The sequence below is a fragment of the Ambystoma mexicanum genome, chromosome 6q, assembly GCF_040938575.1.
Source record: "Ambystoma mexicanum isolate Mex_15411 chromosome 6q, UKY_AmexF1_1, whole genome shotgun sequence".
NCBI lineage: Eukaryota > Metazoa > Chordata > Amphibia > Caudata > Ambystomatidae > Ambystoma > Ambystoma mexicanum.
This window is the reverse complement of record NC_090937.1, coordinates 8,727,772-8,746,526: the sequence shown is the minus strand read 5'-3', so window position 1 is coordinate 8,746,526 and position 18,755 is coordinate 8,727,772.

Here is an 18,755-nt window from a genome sequence, read left to right as displayed (position 1 = left end):
ACAAAGGAGCCTCGTGGTCTGGCCATTTTGGGAGCCAGGCCACCATTTTGGGTTAAGCGCGAGAAACGCGCTTAAAACGCCAAAAGGAGCTCAAAACACAAGAAACGATCGCTGCCACCATTCCCGTCCGTGAATCACTTGCACCGATCAGTTACAATCTTAAAAGAGTATCTAGGGCCCGTAGAAGGCTAGAGACCCAAGAGAGCAGTAACTTAGCTTACAGTGCCCTCTTGTGTCATGTTGCACGAAAGCCGCAACATGATAAAAGAAACTACGGAAAACAGCGTTTCCCGGTACTGACTGTCTTAAGGGCATGTCAGTTTCCCCGTAAGAAAGGAGCGAAAGCCCAGAGGAGTGCGGCAGAAGGCTGCACTTCTCTGGCAAAGTCGAGAACAGGGTGAAAAACAGCAAAAAGTTTAGGGGTTGCCACATGGAAGGAAAATTACCTACAATTACGAAATCTTTCCTAACACTCGCCCCTCCCAGACTATGGACAGGGGGAACTAATCCACCCCTGGATGAGTCTCTTGTTCAGGTAGTTAAACATTCTGGACAACCCATCAGCATTGCTATGTTGGACACCTGGCCTATGCTCAATAGTGAAGTCGAAGCCTTGTAGACTTATGGACCACCTAAGCAACTTTGGATTCTCCCCCTTCATGTTCATTAGCCACTTTAAGGGCTTATGGTCAGTTTGCACAGTGAAGTGGGTCCCATAGAGGTAGGGCCTCAGCTTCCTTAGGGCCCACACAACAGAGAAACATTCTTTCTCTACCGTGGACCATCTGAGCTCTCTGTCCTTAAACTGGCGACTAATAAAACCAATAGGCTGTTCCTTACCCTTCTCATCTTCTTGTGATAGTACAGCTCCTATCCCAGTGTCAGAGGCGTCCGTCTGCACGATAAAAGGTCTTTGATAATCAGGAGCCCTGAGGACAGGGGCCTGGCACAAGGAGTCTTTTAAGCCATTGAAGGCCTTCTCACACTCGTCGGTCCAAGTTACCTTCTTGGGTTTCTTCGGAGTTGTGAGGGCAGTCAGAGGGGCAGCTATGGTGCCATAGTCTGCCACGAAATTGCGGTATACCCCGTGAGTCCTTAGAAGGCTCTCACTTGGGTTTGTGTAGTGGGGGTAGGCCAGCCTTGTACTGCTTGTACTTTACTGGGTAGAGGCTGTATCCTCCCTCCACCTACTTCATGTCCAAGGTAAGCCACTGAGCCTTGTCCAATCTGGTATTTACTAGCCTTTATGGTCAAGTGTGCTTTCTGAAGAGCCTGGAGCACAATCCCGAGGTGTTTCACATGGTCTTCCCAGGTGGCACTGAAAACTGCTATATCGTCCAGATATGCAAGACAGAATTCGTCCAACCCATTCAAAATATGATTCACAAGCCTCTGGAAAGTGGCAGGTGCTTTCTTCAACCCGAACGGCATTACCCGGAATTGGTAAAGGCCGTCTGGAGTAGAAAACGCTGTCTTCTCCTTGGCATGTTCTGCTAAAGCTATTTGCCAATAGCCAGCAGTGAGGTCAAACGTGCTGAGGTACTTGGAGGCACCCAACGTATCCACCAGCTCATCTGTTCGAGGCAAGGGGTGTGCATCTGTCTTGGTGACAGCATTCAGAGCCCTGTAGTCCACGCAGAACCTCAATTCAGAAGTGCCTGCCTTTGGAACCAAAACCACAGGGCTGGACCAAGGACTACTAGAGGGTTCAATCACCCCAAGGTCTAACATCTTGTTGACCTCGGTCTTAATATAAGACCGTACTTTGTCTGACATCCTGTATCCCCTACTTTTGGTAGGTACACTGTCTCCTGTGTCTATGTTATGTTTGCACCAAGGTGTCAAACCAGGCGACTGTGAAAACAGGGGGGAAAACAGCCTGAGCAAACTTTTCACCTCAGCCTGCTGATCAGAAGTCAGGTGAGGGGCCACTCGGACACCCCCAAAGGAGCTATCTGAAGGACCGCTTTGGAACAGGTCGGGGAGAGGTTCAGACTCCTCTTCCTCAACATCTGAAGCCAGTAGCAGTGCTGCGATTTCGACTCTTGGGACGAAAGCCTTCAGCTTATTTACGTGAAACACTTTTGGAGCCTGTCCAGGCCTTCCAATGTCCACTAAATAGTTAACCTCACTCAGGGGCTCCACCACTGTGTAAGGGCCTGACCATTTGTCCTGTAAAGCTCGAGGCCTTATGGGATTCATGATCAGGACTTGCTGACCACGTGTAAAGTTGATGAGGGAAGCTTTCTGGTCGTACCAATGTTTCACCAGCGCTTGTCCTGCCTTCAATTTATCACTAGCCAAGCCCATCAGAAGTACCACCCGTTTTCTGAGCCCTAGCACATAATCAACTACGTTGGTAGTAACAGGGGGAGTGGGCATCTCCCATCCCTCTTTGACTATGGCTAAGGGTCCCCTTACAGGATGACCAAACAGAAGTTCGAAGGGGCTGAAGCCAACACCCACCTGTGGTACCTCTCGGTAGGCAAACGTTAAGCATGGTAAAAGAAGATCCCATTTTCTTCTCTGAGGTTCTTCCGGAGCCCCAATCGTGCTTTTTAACGTTCTGTTGAAACGTTCCACCAGACCATTGGTCTGGGGGTGGTATGCAGAAGAGAACTTGTAGGTGACCCCACATTCTTTCCACATAGCCTGCATATACGTCGACATAAAGTTGCTGCCACAATCCGACACAACTTCTTTAGGGAAGCCAACTCTAGTAAATATGCCAAGCAAAGCTTTTGCAACTGACTTGGCAGTTACAGTTTTCAATGGGATGGCCTCAGGATATCTGGTTGCATGGTCGACCAGCACCAGGATAAACCTATTGCCCGAGGATGTTTGCGGGTCAAGGGGACCAACAATGTCGATCCCTACCCTTTCAAATGGTACCCCCACAACTGGGAGTGGTACCAATGGAGCTTGGATTGTCGAGCCAACCTTACCAGATAACTGGCAGGAGGCACAACTCCTGCAGTGGCTTTCTACTTGCACCCCCATCTTGGGCCAGTAGAAGTGCATGGATAACCTTTGCTTGGTCCTCTTAATACCAAGGTGACCAGCAAGGGGCACTTCATGCGCCAACTGCAGGAGGAAGGGCCTAACCGCAAGGGGAACCACCAACCTCCTATGGTCTCCTTCTGTAGACTCTGTGGGCTCACTATACAGGAGTCCACCTTCCCAATAAATCCTATGCGTCCCAGGAGGTTCACCCTCGAGCTCGGAGCAGGCCTGTCTCCTTAGGCCTTCCAGAGATGGGCACTCACGTTGGCCTTTACTGAATTTGTCCCTATCAGGACCACCTTCTACTAACAAGTCCTTTAGTTCAGGATGGTCATTGGGGTCAAATACTTCAGGCATCGTCACCTCCTCGTCAGGCCCGGGCGATTGACCAACTTCCTCCACCGCAGTGGTAGGCGAGCTCGGGGGAATATTCTCTTTCCCTCGTCTTGACTTGTCGACTCCTTTCGCCTTGGGTTTCCCCTTTGGCTGGGGCGGCGTATTGGTCTTGGCCAATGCTGCCCGTGCTTGAGACCGTGTGTAGGGTCTTTCGGCAGTGTCTCCTACGAGCCCTAAAGCTCTGAGATCATTACCTAACAAGACCTTTCCCGGGACGTTTCTCTGACTGCTCACTGGAATCCTGACTGCTGTACCATTTAAAGTAAGATTTACAGGTATTACTGAGAACATACGGAGTGGGCCGTCAGCCAACTTAGTGTAGCTCTGGCAACTTCCTCTGAGTCTACCAAGGTAGAATCCACTACAGTTCGACTGCACCCACTATCCCTAAGAGCTGGAGTATCTACTCCATTGATCAGCACACTGTCTTTAAAGTAGTGCTTGGTATTATCTGGAATCCTAGCATAAACCTCTGTGACTTTAGGCTCCCAGGAACCCAGGGAAACTAAAACTACCTCAGCCTCTATCCCGCTGGGAAATGAGTCTGAGGAGAAGGATGCTCCTGTAATCTCTTCTTCCTCATATGAGGAGAAGGCCAGATTAGCGGAGTGGACCCCTAAAGGTCTAACCTTACACCGGGGATCCCCCTTCACGTGGTCAGTTGCTCCACAAGCAAAACAAGATCCATTGGGTCTGTTTACATAGGGAGGCTTATTGTAACCAGAGTTCTGTTTCGGAGGCTGACCTCCACTACCCTGTGAGTTCTCTTGTGTCTTACCCTTATTTTTCTTTTTGTGGCCCTTTTGAGAAGAAGATTTATCAGATTCTCCACCCTCCATAACTTTGGACCTTTTCCCTTCCTCCTGCTTACCAGGATGAGTTTTGTCCTTATGGGACACTCGATGTGACACCCATAAGTCTGCTGCAATGGACAGCTTCTTAGGATCTATCTCCTTCGAATCGGCCAAATGCTGCTTAAGCTCCGGGGAAGAAGATGCAAAAATGTGTTCCAGCATGACAAGATTCATCATGCCTTTGAAGGTAGAAACCTTATAACCTTCGACCCAGCCAGTTAAGTTTTTCAAGGATTCGGTGACATAAGATACCCAAGTACCACCTTCCTTTTTCTTATACTCTCTGAATCGTTTCAAATATTGGGCCGGAGTCTTCCCAAACTTTAAAATGAGAGTTTGCTTTAACATTGTGAAATCGGCTCGCTCAGCCTTCGACATTTCCATAATGGCCCTACAGCCAGAATGGGGCAGTCTGCTGAGTAACCAGGCAATCTTATCAGCATTGTCAACTTGTTGAACTTCGCATGCATACTCAAACGCATTCAGCCAGTCCATAATGTCATTCCTTTCCTCATACACACTGAGCAGATCTTTCGGAAACCGTGGATGAGAGGAGGCCCCAGACCCATGCCCAGGACCCTTGGACCCATTTGCAACCTGAAGCTTGGCCAGTTCCAACTGGTGATCCCTGTCTTTCAGTTTTTCTGCCTGTTCGATTTTTAGTTTGGCTATGCTGAATTCAAGCTCCTTCTGCCTAAACTGCAGCTCTTGCTTCTTGAATTCAAGCATAGCCTCCCCATCAGCACTGGCAGAGGAAACATTAGACATCTCATCCTCCCTGTCCTCGTGGTCGCGGTGGATCAGTGCAGCGGCAGAACCGTCGGTTCTACCAGTGAGAGCAGCCCCACCTCCTTCCGCACTGTCCTCAGAAGTTGTAGCGTCAAGTTGCGCTTCTTGCCACGCCACGATTCTTTGGATCATATCCAATTTCGTGCCTTGAGAGGAAACACCTCTCTCCGCACACATCTTTTTCAATGTTTCTGATTTGGAAGCATTTAAAGTTAACAAGGTATTTGTTTCCATACTGTTAGATAGGACTATGGCCTTTTTAAAGTTATACTACAACAATTCACTACGTGTCCTGGCAGGAATAACTTGAAATGCCTTAGTTCGTGCGCAACACTGGATACCTTCAGTCGTATCCCACCGCTGTACACCAATTTGTTAAGACGGATTTCTGAACTCTGTCCTGGCGGCGCAGAAGTTCAGAAGGCCAACCTAATTACTTGGAACAGGGTAACCTCTGGACAAGCCAGACCAATCAGGGTAGCGATCGCGGCGGTCAAGACTAGGTCTCAAGAGGGGTGAGGGTGACTGAAAGCCCGCAATGAGAACACAAAGCAAGGACACTTACAAATTGCTCCAAACAGGTGTTATATTAAAAATATATACACATTTATTCCAAGGCCTTTAAAACAATGACCGTAGCGAGAAATCACAATACAACTCTAGTAAACCAACACATACCATACCAATACAATATATATACTAATACAAACAAGTCTCAAGTGTTAGATGCACGAAATGTGTAGTCCACCTAAAAGGGAAGGAAAACAGGCAGTGCGAAATAATGCTTAGACCCAGTCCACCTTCAGAGGCACCTAACTAAAAGGAAGTCCGAGCCCTACGAAGAGTGGAGCCTTGTGCTCAAAAGTACCTGCACACGCTGGTGCCAACGGGCAAAAGGGGAGTCTCTTCGAGGGAAATCAGGCAGTTCAGTTTAGTGCACAAATGAAGAACAGTGTTCCGCGACTCAAGCGCAGCCTCCACTGTGGGCAAAAGCAGAGCGCGAGTACGGAAAGGTGTGCTGTTTTGACACAGCGGGGAAAAGCTATGGGCTCCTGCAGGAGGGCGACCAGTTCCTAGCTATGCTACTCACCGGTCCCCGATGCAAGCAGACCCAGGATTCTCCGCGTCAGTTTCAGTCGCTGGCAGGTTCAGAAGAGCAGAGGACGTCTCGTCGTCGTGTTGAGTCTGCAGCAGCAGAGTTGAGTAAAAAAACGTCCCAAACGAAGGAACCCGCACAGTTTGTTACCACAGCAGGGCAGCGGAGCGGCCGTGTGTATCTGAGCCAAATGTACACTACTCACTTCAGACCTGGGAACGCCAAGTGTACGAATCGTGTGAGAGTGACAAGGACTCGAAATACTACACAACCTGGCGGCGGTTACAGAGCAAGACTCCTGTGTAGGCTGGTCAGTCTGCTGGATGGCCCAGAGACGCTTCCGAAGGCTTACTAGCAGGAGATGGTGAAGATGCCGAGAATAGCTGTCCCCGCTATTCCAAGGGTCGAAGTACCAGTACAGGCATTCTGGTTCGATCAAAGGTGAAAAGGGTTTCACAAGGCGACAGCAGTGCAAAGGAGCAGTCCTTCAGCGGGTCACCAGCGATTCCTCGGTTCAGCCTCTTGGTTGCAGGATACTTGGCTTCTGTATTCCTTTGTTCGTGAGAACTCAGGAGATCAACATGGCAGTGGTGTTTCCAGCCCCCTCTTATCCACGGTTCCCTTCGCGCCAAAACGGAGGGGACCCAATGGGAGATCCGCTCATCAACACTCACACCATTCGTGGACCTATCACGGACCACGGTGGTCCCAGGCATTCACACCACCCTAGACTCTCTGGCACCCAGGATGTCTATTGGGACCAGACATCCCAGCCCACATCCTGGAGGCACACACCAGGCATGTAGAAGCCCGCGAAAGCATCTGGGTTTCGCGGGAAAGTACATGCCCAAATAAGGAAGGCCCCGGGTCGGCTCGACCTGGGGAAGGTGAAGGGAGCAAGACGGTCAGCGGACAGGACAAAGGAGCCTCGTGGTCTGGCCATTTTGGGAGCCAGGCCACCATTTTGGGTTAAGCGCGAGAAACGCGCTTAAAACGCCAAAAGGAGCTCAAAACACAAGAAACGATCGCTACCACCATTCCCGTCCGTGAATCACTTGCACCGATCAGTTACAATCCTAAAAGAGTATCTAGGGCCCGTAGAAGGCTAGAGACCCAAGAGAGCAGTAACTTAGCTTACAGTGCCCTCTTGTGTCATGTTGCACGAAAGCCGCAACATGATAAAAGAAACTACGGAAAACAGCGTTTCCCGGTACTGACTGTCTTAAGGGCATGTCAGTTTCCCCGTAAGAAAGGGGCGAAAGCCCAGAGGAGTGCGGCAGAAGGCTGCACTTCTCTGGCAAATTCGAGAACAAGGTGAAAAACAACAGCAAAAAGTTTAGGGGTTGCCACATGGAAGGAAAATTACCTACAATTACGAAATCTTTCCTAACAGACGACATAATTGACAAAGAGCAATCGAAGAACGGGATAGATTAGAAAAGAAGAGACAAGAGGAGGAAGAACAGAAATTAAGAGATAAAGAATGCAAAGACGAAGGGACAAAGATGCATGGACAAATGAGAGAAGGGAAGCGAAAAAACAGCAAGAAGAAAGGGTTTGAGAGGTAGCAAAGAAAAGAGCATTTGATGAGGAAATAGAACGAAAGAGAAGGCAGAGGGCACGTGATAGTGATTGCATCGAAAAAAGAGCTAATGGAACCAAGTCCAGTAGCATTGTGGGGAGACAAAGAGGAGTTTCTCCTGTCGCAAGAAGCGATGCCAGGCCAGGACCCTCCAGGGTAAACCTAGAGGATAATTTTGAGATAGGAAATATCAGAGACAGAATCGAAAAAGTGTCTCAGGAGATGAGGACAAAAAGTGAATTGAGGAACAGAGGGAAAGAAGACCGATATGAAATTGCCCAGTCACGAGGCAAGGAGGGAAGGCTGTTTAGTCTCGAGCAAAGAGCCTTGTCTTTGGACAAGCTGACTCTAAACAGAGACGAGAAAGATGATAGCCTTACTAGTTGAGGACAAGATATGTCAGATGAACACTGGGAAACCTTCTGTGAGGAGGAGGGTCTTCGTGCATGCAGTCCTGAGGGATGTTTTCAGACAGATAAGGAAGTAAGATGCTCAGATTTGGCCAACCTAAAGAAAGGACGCCAGAGCCTATGGCGTACCCAGAATGACCCAAAAAGCAATCTCATAGTGAGAAGGGGGCATCGCCACCATATGCGAGCAGAATTAGGTCAATACCAGGAAGAAGGCGATCAGGAACCATTGTCCCTACTATGTATAGGCAGACGATAGGAACCGATTGCGATTTTGGGATTTCGCAAATTCCATTTGTTAGAGAAAGGAGGGGCCAAACCGCGGTACATTTCTTGGCCCCAAATAGAAAAAGACAATTTAAGATGCATATTGCCCCGCTTAACGGCAGGGGTGGGGAAATGGATTTATGAATTAGAAAAAATTACAGGAGGCAATACCATAGGTATAGGAGACATTAAGGGTCTTCTAGCAGCTGTCCTTAGAGAAAGCGGTGATGACATTTGGATGAGAGCGGGATACTCAAGTGTCACAACGCATGATGGAGCGCCATTTAATAACTGCAGGTGCAGCAGTCTTGAAACCGCTTGGAGTATAATATCCTGATACATTGGATATGGGTGCAATTATGGCACATAAGATGCAGGAAGGCGAATATCCAATTGCTTACATTCAGGATTTTCAGGAACAGTGGTCTTTGGAAACTAGAGAGCCTTGGGGGAAAGCATTATGTGTCAGGGGCTGCCAGAGCAGGTACAGAGACAGCTCAAGAAGCGGGTGGGAATAAAAGCAAAGCTATGGGCAGAAATAGAACTGACAATTGCACACCATTGCCGATTGTTGCAAGAGAAAAATCGGGAGAGGGAAGATGGAAGATGCTAGGAAGCCAAGTTAGTTCAGCAGAAACTGTTAAAATACCCTATAGAAGGAGCAATGTTGACAAGCGGAGAGGGGCTGGGGACACAGCAAGTAGCGGATGTGCCACAGGCAAATAATCAACGACAATTGGATCAAGGAGGGAACCGGTTCATGCTGAGAGATATGTGGACAGGTTTCAGAGGAAGAGGAAGCTTTCAAAATAACCAAGGTGGTTTTCAGAATATGCAGAATGGCAATCAAGGCATGCAGGGTGGGCAGATTAGAAGACTCCCTCCTGTGTGTTGGACATGTGGAATGACAGGGGACATCGTGCGAACATGTGGGAGCCAATGGTATTTACAAAATTGCCACTTCTCAAGAGGGGGGACAGCTTATCCTCCAGCATATAGCCCACAAAGTAGGTATGGGTTTGCCCAAGATCAGAAAGTGTATCAAGCACACATACCGCAAAAATGCAACATGATTTACAACCACAGCAAGCACCATTGAATCCGCTGCAAGAGCAGTCAAAGCATGCACACATGCAGATATAGCAGAGTGCAAACACAGGACAATTATTGACTCCCATAGTACGGGGTGTCACTGTCGCAGGAGGGAATCCTCTTACAGGCACAGGAATAAGCATGTACACACAATAGGACAGCTCACAGGGTGACTTGATGTATTCAGTACTATCTGTGATGCCAAATCCTCAAGAAGAACACAGGGTTGATGTTACCTTAGGAGGCAAATCTTTTTCTTTTTTAGTAGACACTGGGACACCTCGCTCATGTAAAACAGAGGGAACATTTTCGTTATCAGGAAATGCCATGAATGCTCAAGAGTTCCCTGGAGCTACAAGTAGAGTTCCCTTTCACTGAGAAATTACCAGTCTCTATAGGAGAGTGTGATATGTCTGTCTCATTATTGTATTCAAGGCAGACACCAGTTAATATTTTGGGCTGAGATTTAATGACGATGCTAAATATGACGATTTCCTTGACTGACGAAGGCATAGGGCCTCATTACGGCCCTGCTGGTCCGGAAAGAACGGTGGTGGTAAAACCGCTGCAAGGTTCTTTCCGGACCAGCTGATTCAGAGTCCTGCAGGCAGGAGGTGTTACTCCTGCCAGGTCTGACATGGCCGGAGTAACACCACCTGCCTGCAGGCGCAAATGGAAACACCGGCTACATCATAGACGGAACCAGTGTTTCCATTGTCCCCATCCCCATGGAGTCCAATTCTGCCTCCGGATTCCTGGGTCACCGGGGTCGTAATGCCCCGGTGATTCTGAGAATCACAGAAGCGGAATGGTAATACGGGTCCAGCGGTAGCCTGCCAGTTTTTCCGTCACGGTTACCGCTGAACTAGTAATGAGGCCCATTGTGTGTTCCACACCTGAGACACATTATTTAAATGTGGGCAAATTTATCATGGCATTTACAGGACAAATAGTTCTGCGAGGAACACAGTTAGAGACAGATGTTTTTCACTTTGGGGTATATATTCTGTTTAACGTGGCTACCCGGTTTAGTGGGCAAGATTATGAGAATACCTGATGAATTTCTGTTCATGCCACAAATACCTATGGATGAAGAGGGGAACGTTTTTTCCCCTAGAATTACAAGCAGCCATAGTGCGAAGGAAATTGGCCATGCTCGAAGGATTTGACAATGAGGGCAGGCCATGCAGAACAGTGATTGCCATTGGGGAAGGGTACAGATTGACTGATGAGAATATGTTTAAAGACGATCCGTCAGATGATGAAGTGGTGTTCGAGATTAGCATTTCTTATTGCATCAGGATAGAGAGAAGAGATATCCCACAGTGAATGGTGATAGTGCGGGACCGTTCCACATTTTCTGATGAAGACATGGAAAAGGTGCCAACCTCTTTATGGACTACGGGCCCCTATGACATAGGCCTGTTGAAGGTTGTGGGAGAAGTTAAGATTAAGTTGAAACCAGGAGCAATTTTAACTCGAGCAAGGCAGTATCCTATGTCACGAGAGGCAGAACAGGGCATTTTTAAGACTGTATCGGCCATGATGGAACATCAGAGTCACCATGTAATACCGCAGTGCATCTGATTAAAATATCAAATGGGGGATTGTCATTTAATTCAGGACATGAGACCGATTAACCAAATTGTAGAGGCAGAGTTTCCTCTGGTTCCGAATACCGCAACGATTTTATGCAGTATTCCCCCAGAAGCACAATATTTTACGGTGATTATCTTGAAAAATTAATTTTTCTCAATCCCGTTGCACAAAGATTCCCAAGATTTCACGTCATTCACGTTTCATCAGACTAAGCTGAAAAGTACACGTTTGCCCTCGGGGTACTCTGTGTCTCCATAGATCTTTAATAGGGTCCTGCAGATGGACATAAGCAATATTGATTTGCCAAGCATTGTGCTACAGTATGTAGATGATATTTTGGTTTGTAGCACAACAGAGGAAGAGTGCAGATGAGACTCGAATCAGCTAATGAATATTCTAGCAGAGAAAGGTTATAAGGTGGATAAGGAGAAATTGCAATATTGTCAGGAAGCAGTGTTATACATTGGTCAGTTATGATGAAGGAAAGAAAGTTACACCTGAAAGGGCTAAGGCAATCATGAAAACGTCAAAACCGCACACGATAAAGCAAATGCAACAATTTCTGGGACTGTGTAATTATGTCAGAGCATGGGTCTTTGATTATAGTTCATAGACGAGACGCCTATTGCAGACTCTGAGGAAAGCACAGGTGAATAAGGAAAAACATTGAATGGACTGAGGAGATTGAAGAAGGGTTGATGAATTGAAAGGAGCAATTTGCACGGCTCCAGTTTTAGGAATTCCCAATTATTCTGAGGAGTTATTTTTGTTTTGGCACACAAATTGAACAGTTATGATAGCAGTACTCAAACAGAGAACCATATTGGGGTACAATCCTTTAGCATATTACAGTGGGATTCTAGACCCAGTTATGAGGGGTTCACGTCCCTTTTGAACAATCGCTGGCAGCAGATACGATCACTATCGTGGAAATCTGCAAGCACAGTAACGGGGTGTTCCATGACTTTATTTGTCGAGCATGCTTTGTTTGCTGTTTTCGAGGAACCTAAGGGTACACTGACGTCTCAGAGAACTACTGCTTATGAGGTGATTATATCAAATCCAGAGATCAAAATAGTCAGTTGTACAATAGTGAACCCTGCCACATTTGTAGCCGAACCATTGGCAGCAGTTGAGCAAGTTCAAGATTGCTCTACCTATGACAAGTTCTATGATGAAATCCCGAAGGTAAAGGAGAATGCTGTAGCAGTGGGGGAGGTTCTCATTATTGATGGGTCTTTGAAAATCGATAAAACGATGGAGAAAAGCATTCAGGTTCAGCTTTGGTACAGTACAGAGATAAATGGGAATTTGAAGTGGTGGCAGTGACTCCACCTCTGTGACGTCAACCGTACATACAGGTTTAGTACGTTGGAAAAGCAGGGGCTACCTCTGAGCAGACAGCACTCCAGTGCAACATGCAGCATTATTGGACAGGCTTATTAAAGCACTACAACTCCCAGTAGCCATTACAGTAGTTAAGTGCACAGCACTTACTAAGAGAGCAGACTTTATTTCACGCAGAAACCAAGCCGCAGACGAAGAGGCAAAAAGGGTTGCATATTCATCTGATATTTTTAGTTTTGATACTCCTGATATAAAAGTAAAAATGGTTATAATCATGGTTGTGAATGAAGGGTTTAATCATTTGTCAAGAACACGGTTGATAGAAATTCAAGTTGGAGCTCCGCAGGAAGAAAAAGAACTGTGGACACAGAAGGGGGTGTTCTTTATTCCCTTCCGAAGCACTGTGGTGACAAGAAAGCACTGGTAAACCGGTGTTGCCTGTAGCCTTATTAAGGGTGGCGCAAGAACAGCTACACTACCCTGCGCATGTCACTAGGGAGAGCCTAGCAGCAACCATTGTGGAGGACTGGTACGTACCAAACCTGTTAGAATACTATGCTTTTTATGTAGTAAATTGCATTGTATGTTAAACGTTTACTACTTGGCACACACTGCAAACAGTCAGAGGAGTAATTCCTCAACCCAAATGGTCCTTTTAAGCATTTACATATTGAAATGCTGCAAGTATGTGATAGATACAGGTATATGATAGTGGTAGTGTGCCCCTTCTCGAGATGGATTGAGGCTGGTCCATGCACACATCCTGATGCCACTTGCCCTGCAAGGTCTTTAGCACGAGAAGTATTTCCTAGATGGGGAGTATGTGAGGTGCTGAGATCTGACAATGGGCCTTATTTTGTAAATAAGGTACTTGAACAGATTAGATTATTGCTTAGTATTAAGCACAGGTTTTCTTCTGCTTACCACCCGCAAGCGAACAATGTATGTGAGACACTCAACGGTCTTCTCAAGGGAAGGATAGCAAAGCTGAAATTGACACTAAGGAAAGGGTGGCTGCATTGCCTGCCCCTTGCATTATATGCATTGGGAAATCATCCCAGTTCAGACCACCACTTCACCCCAACAGCTAGTTACAGGGAGGTGGATGAGAATGCCTCAGGCTCCTCCATCGAGGACTAGGAGTTATGCCCAGACAACTGCAGAACTGTTAGGAAATGAGTTACACGCATACTTAACATGTATGACCGCTAGTACCTCTGTCATTTCACATCACCTCAAACAGAAGGGATATCGGTCTCAGGACGCAGATGAAAACAATACAGCAACCGGACTTGAAAAGCTACGTGTTCCTAAACATTTTACCAGAGACACTATTCTAATTAGGAATTTCACTAGAAAGTAGCACAAGCCCAGATTTAGTGGCCCTTATGTAGTGGAAGACATTACTCCTTCAACAGTGAAAGTCCAAGGGAGGCGAGCTTGGATTCACTTGGGAGATGTGAAAGTCTACGCTGGAGAGGCTGACATACCCCCAACCCATTCGGAAGCAAGTCAAGACAAAGAAGTTCAGCATGTGCAGACTCGATCAATGACGAGGAAGAAGGACGCAGAGACTATCCAATAGATAGACGAATGTGTACATTTGGACTGTGTCTCCCCTGAAACACCCCTTATAGATATCATAGCAGGAAATGAGAAAGTTACTGTTCTTGAGCCACAGGATTTTGTTGACATTGGACCTTAAAAATGTGGAAGCAAATGTAAGATGCCTGATGTAGACTTCCTTTTTGACGATTGGAAAAGGGAGCAGTTGCTGACTGGTTTTTCACTGAGTTTCTCTTTGGAGGTGCACATGGTACTGTCAGATGTGGATGTACACAGACTACTTCTTGCTGTCTTTGTTTTTATACTCTGAGCTTACCCTGCTCTTGTTGGGCGCAGCACTGACATGCGTACATTTGTCCAAGACTCTAAAAATGGCTGACGATTATTGGCAGCAATTATAGAGCAAATTGGACAGCTACCTGAACATTTAACAAGATTGCCTGATTAAAAATAATGTTTCCTTCCTAAAAAGTAATTGCAGGCAAAATGTAGTCTATTGAACATATTGCAGTTCCATAAAGTGAAAAGAGTCAACGACGTGTGGAAAGACACCGATGGTAGGGCCTGATGTATTGGTGCATGATATATGCCTGTTCAGCATCTATTATCGTTTTTCTGTTTCTTTTGATCCACACTATTTACTTTGTTGCCCCCAAAAGGGAAGGAGTTCCATTTATCCTTCCCACTCCAATCACCTTTGCAGAACTAGACACTGTAAGAAGGCCATGGCCATATGTGATTGTTTCTACACCAGTGACAAATGTGAAGGCGCTGATTTATGTGACAAATGGTCCTAGGATTCCCTTTGGAGGGAGGTCTGTTTTTGATTTACTCCATGATCATTATGTGCCAAATCATTTGGCAAGAAAGAGATCCAAGAGAAGTGCAAGGGAGGATGATTATGAATTAAATGACTATTTAGACAGTACATCACATTTGGGGATTAACATGTGGTATAAGAACATGAAAGAAGTGGGAAAGAGAATTCTGAGGATTGCTATGTATGTGCTCTCCTGCCTTATGCAATGGGAAAGGCTAAGATATTCATAACTATTGAGATAGATGTCCAAACAGCTCATTGCCTGACTCACCTTGCACTCTGTCATGCAAGAGGTCAATTCCAGGGCCGAACGGCATCCTTGGTATGGGGGACAGAAAGGTCAGCTCCAGAAGATGATTATGTTCAAGATTTGAAGACAAGAGAAAGAGCACACACCAGAAATCATGTGATGAGATATGAACAGCCTGGCACGAAGGGAGCTGGAATTAGATGGGAGATAAACAGGAAACTTAACTGCAAAGGAAAGACTGATGAAGAAGTTTGGGCTGCAAGGAAAGAGGCCAGATGCAAATCTGGGGAACAGTACTTTCTCCAGATGGCTGGGAAGAAGGCATAATCATATGCAGAGCTGTGGCAAGTGACTGGTCATCACAAGCCAGTTATTGAACGAGAGGAAAAAGGATGCAAACCTCTCTGGCTGAGACTTGCAAAGCTTCTGAAGTGGGTCAAAATGCAAAGGAGGCAAGAGCAGATAGTGCCTTTGGCTACTGCAGAGCTTTGTTTCAGAAACAATGGCACAAGAAAAGTTGGAGAGAATCAGCAGTGCAGTCGAATCTTTGATGTGCCAGGAATGAAAGATGGGACAGTGGTGATAATGGATCACTACTGGGCCTGTGGATCAAGAGTTTAAATAAAGCTGCCCAGAGATTGTGGAGGATTGGTTCTATAGTGATTGTTCATGTTCCAGCATTGGTGATCCCGAAGTTTAACCTGAACATTGGCGAGTTTCCAAAAGCTCACCTGAGGAAGAAGAGATCTGCTGAACTCCTTTAATCGAATGAAGAGAGAACACTATTTCTCAGCCAAATCAATAGAGGCCTTTGAATATATTCCATATGAACACAGATTGTTCAGCACAACTGCTTCAGTTTTTACTGTTATCTTTATGCCTGGAATCCAGACAATGGCAAATGCCAAGTGGTTGCAGGTCACCAGATGGGAGCGTCTGCAAACGATTAACACCACTATAAAGGGATTCAATGCTATCAATGAGGAGCTAAGAGCCATACACTTGATGTGACTCTTCAGAACAGATATGTCTTGGATATTATTACAGCTATGGATGGAGGTCGTTGTGCCAAAATGAGAATCATGTTGCACATTCATACCTTCTCAGGCAACGGGAATGGCACCTTGACAGAGGCCATAACTATGCTGGCAAACTTACACGTCAAGATGGAAGACAAAGTAGAAGGTATTGCTGATGACAGCTGGTTTGTGTCAATCTTGTCATGGGTTCCACAATGGATGGCGAACATTTTCAAGTTTCGTGGAGCCCTGCTAGTGATGATCATGTTTGGATTCTGTGTGATCAGGATAATAATTGCACAATGCAAGAAGACTGCAAAGAAAGCGATAGGAAGGAAGATTGTGATTGATGTTGAATCAGGATACAAACCTAAAGCGCTGACAAATGAGGAAATCAGAGACTATGTAAAGGCTCGTATCATGCACCTGATGGAACAAAGTTCCTGTATCCAAAGAACCACACAAGTATGTAGGAAGATGGATCTACTGCCTTATGATCTGGAGTGTTGGTACATGTGAAATCAGCAGGATGCTTGAGAGGAGTCATAAAGATATGGACTCCAAAGAAGCGCTTCTTCAGACGCGGATGTCTTGATGTGAAGATTGATGAAAGAGTGGTTGATGAATCACCCAGAGGGGGGAGTGTAGAGGAGGAGTCAAATACCCTTGCTAAAAGTTCTGTCCCCATGTTGCCTATATGTTGGGAACCGGAAATTGTGACATGCCCAGCACCAGTGAGGATGCCTATACCGCGAAGAATCCTTGAGACAAGGTATCCATTGCAAAAAACCTTACATGCATTTACGAAGTAATGGTCTTCTGGAATAAAATACCAGTAGAAGTGTGAAAATGAACAGGAAAGAAGACTGGTAACATCACATGAAACAGAACTGATGCACCCAGAAAAGAGACAAATAAAGAAAGAATACAGACATTATATGAGACCTGAGGATGAGGTGTCGAAGTAAAGCAACATTTCGGTTTGAAATGAAGATGCTCGTGCAAACAAACATTGAAGAAAATGCAAAGTAATTTTACAACCGTGCAGATGCTGTAATGCAAGCAGACGAAGTGATCCTGAGGCTGGCTACCTAGTCAATAGATTGCGGTGATGCACCAATGTATACTCATAGGAATGTATAGAATCTGGATGTTCCACATGCACTTTAGCAAACTTGAACCCTGTGAATGGAAAGGGCTTGAAGTGTGGCACAGTTGAAAATAGCTGATGGTGAAGGAGAATTCAAGAAAGGCTGGCTGGCCCACTGTGAGCCTGGTTCTCTGTCATGAAGCTACATGAACATGAGGAACATGAGGAAGAAACAAACATCCGTTTGAAGTGAAATGAAAAACACTGAGGGTGCCAAGAGTTCATCATTTAATGAAATTGTATGCAACAAAAACCTCGAAAAGGTGGTTTCCAGTCACATGGTCAGATAAAAATAGACTGTTGGTCGAGCTACACCAAAACCAGAAGATAAGACCATATCATACTCCCTTTTATTCTCAGGCAGCTTCTGAAAGACCAAGTTTAAAGCCCAAGTTCAAAACCTAATTGAATGGCAGACCGCAGGAGTGGTGACAGATGTTGGGCTAATTGGGTAGGGAGGCTTGACCAGGCCGACCTTCCCAGCACCTGGGGTAACCAGCTTGCATGCTGCTAGCAAGTGGAATATTCCAGAAGTGTGCAAGCGTGCCAACCAATTATAGATGGCCACGTACCAAAGAACCCTATAGTTTGTGTAACCAATAAGGTGTTGAGCATTAGTAGAACATGGAAGATGACTTGCACTTGGGATGGGCTTAGTTGCCCAACTGATAGTAGAGACCCAATCACAACCCCCGTCAGTATGGAACGTATACCTGGATGTTCCCTTTAAGCCTATCATATGCCCAAGTAGGTTTTCTTAGTTTGCCACGTAGGATGACGTCAGTAGTGATGAAGAATGTTTTTTTTTCATGAAATGCTTTGAGTGCGAGAAATCGAGTGAACGTTCCTTGATGTCCATTGTAACTCCCTGTTTTAGATAATTGTTAATAAAACAGTACTACGTTTTGCCAACTTCCTGAGTAGGTTTGATTATTGATGTATGAGTAAATTCTGCATCCCCATCCATCTCTAACTATTGCTACCTCATCTTAAAGGGTCCCAGGTCCTGCGGTTCATGCTTATTGAAAAGCTTATTGGAGGGTAAGTAGCAGGAATCATATATAATGTTGCAGAAAATACTTATAAACATACCTGTACTATGTATTCTTAGATGCAGGTGTTCTTGAATCTGGAAATAGAAATCTTGGGTGGTTTCTTGGTAATTTTTGATGCAGTTAGCAGTGAGTAACAGGAGATACGTACTCTCTGAATTCAAATGTACATCTGAAGTCTTGAATTGAGATGAAAGGGTTAGGTGTAGAGTTTGTGGATGTTATTGGTTGATGGATGTGTCACTGTTTGAAAACAGCCAATGAGGCAGTGTTAGAAACAAAAAAAATGGAAAGGGTAGAAGGGCTGCCTTGTGTTTCAGCATCCATGGACACCTGGCATGCCATCCAGGTCTTTTAAGAATGCCTGGCATGAAAAGGAGACTGTGGGGATTAGCCAATCAGGTTTCCTAGGTGTGGTTTACTTGAAAAGAGGGTAGGAAGTGATTTGTTTGTTGTGTGCAGG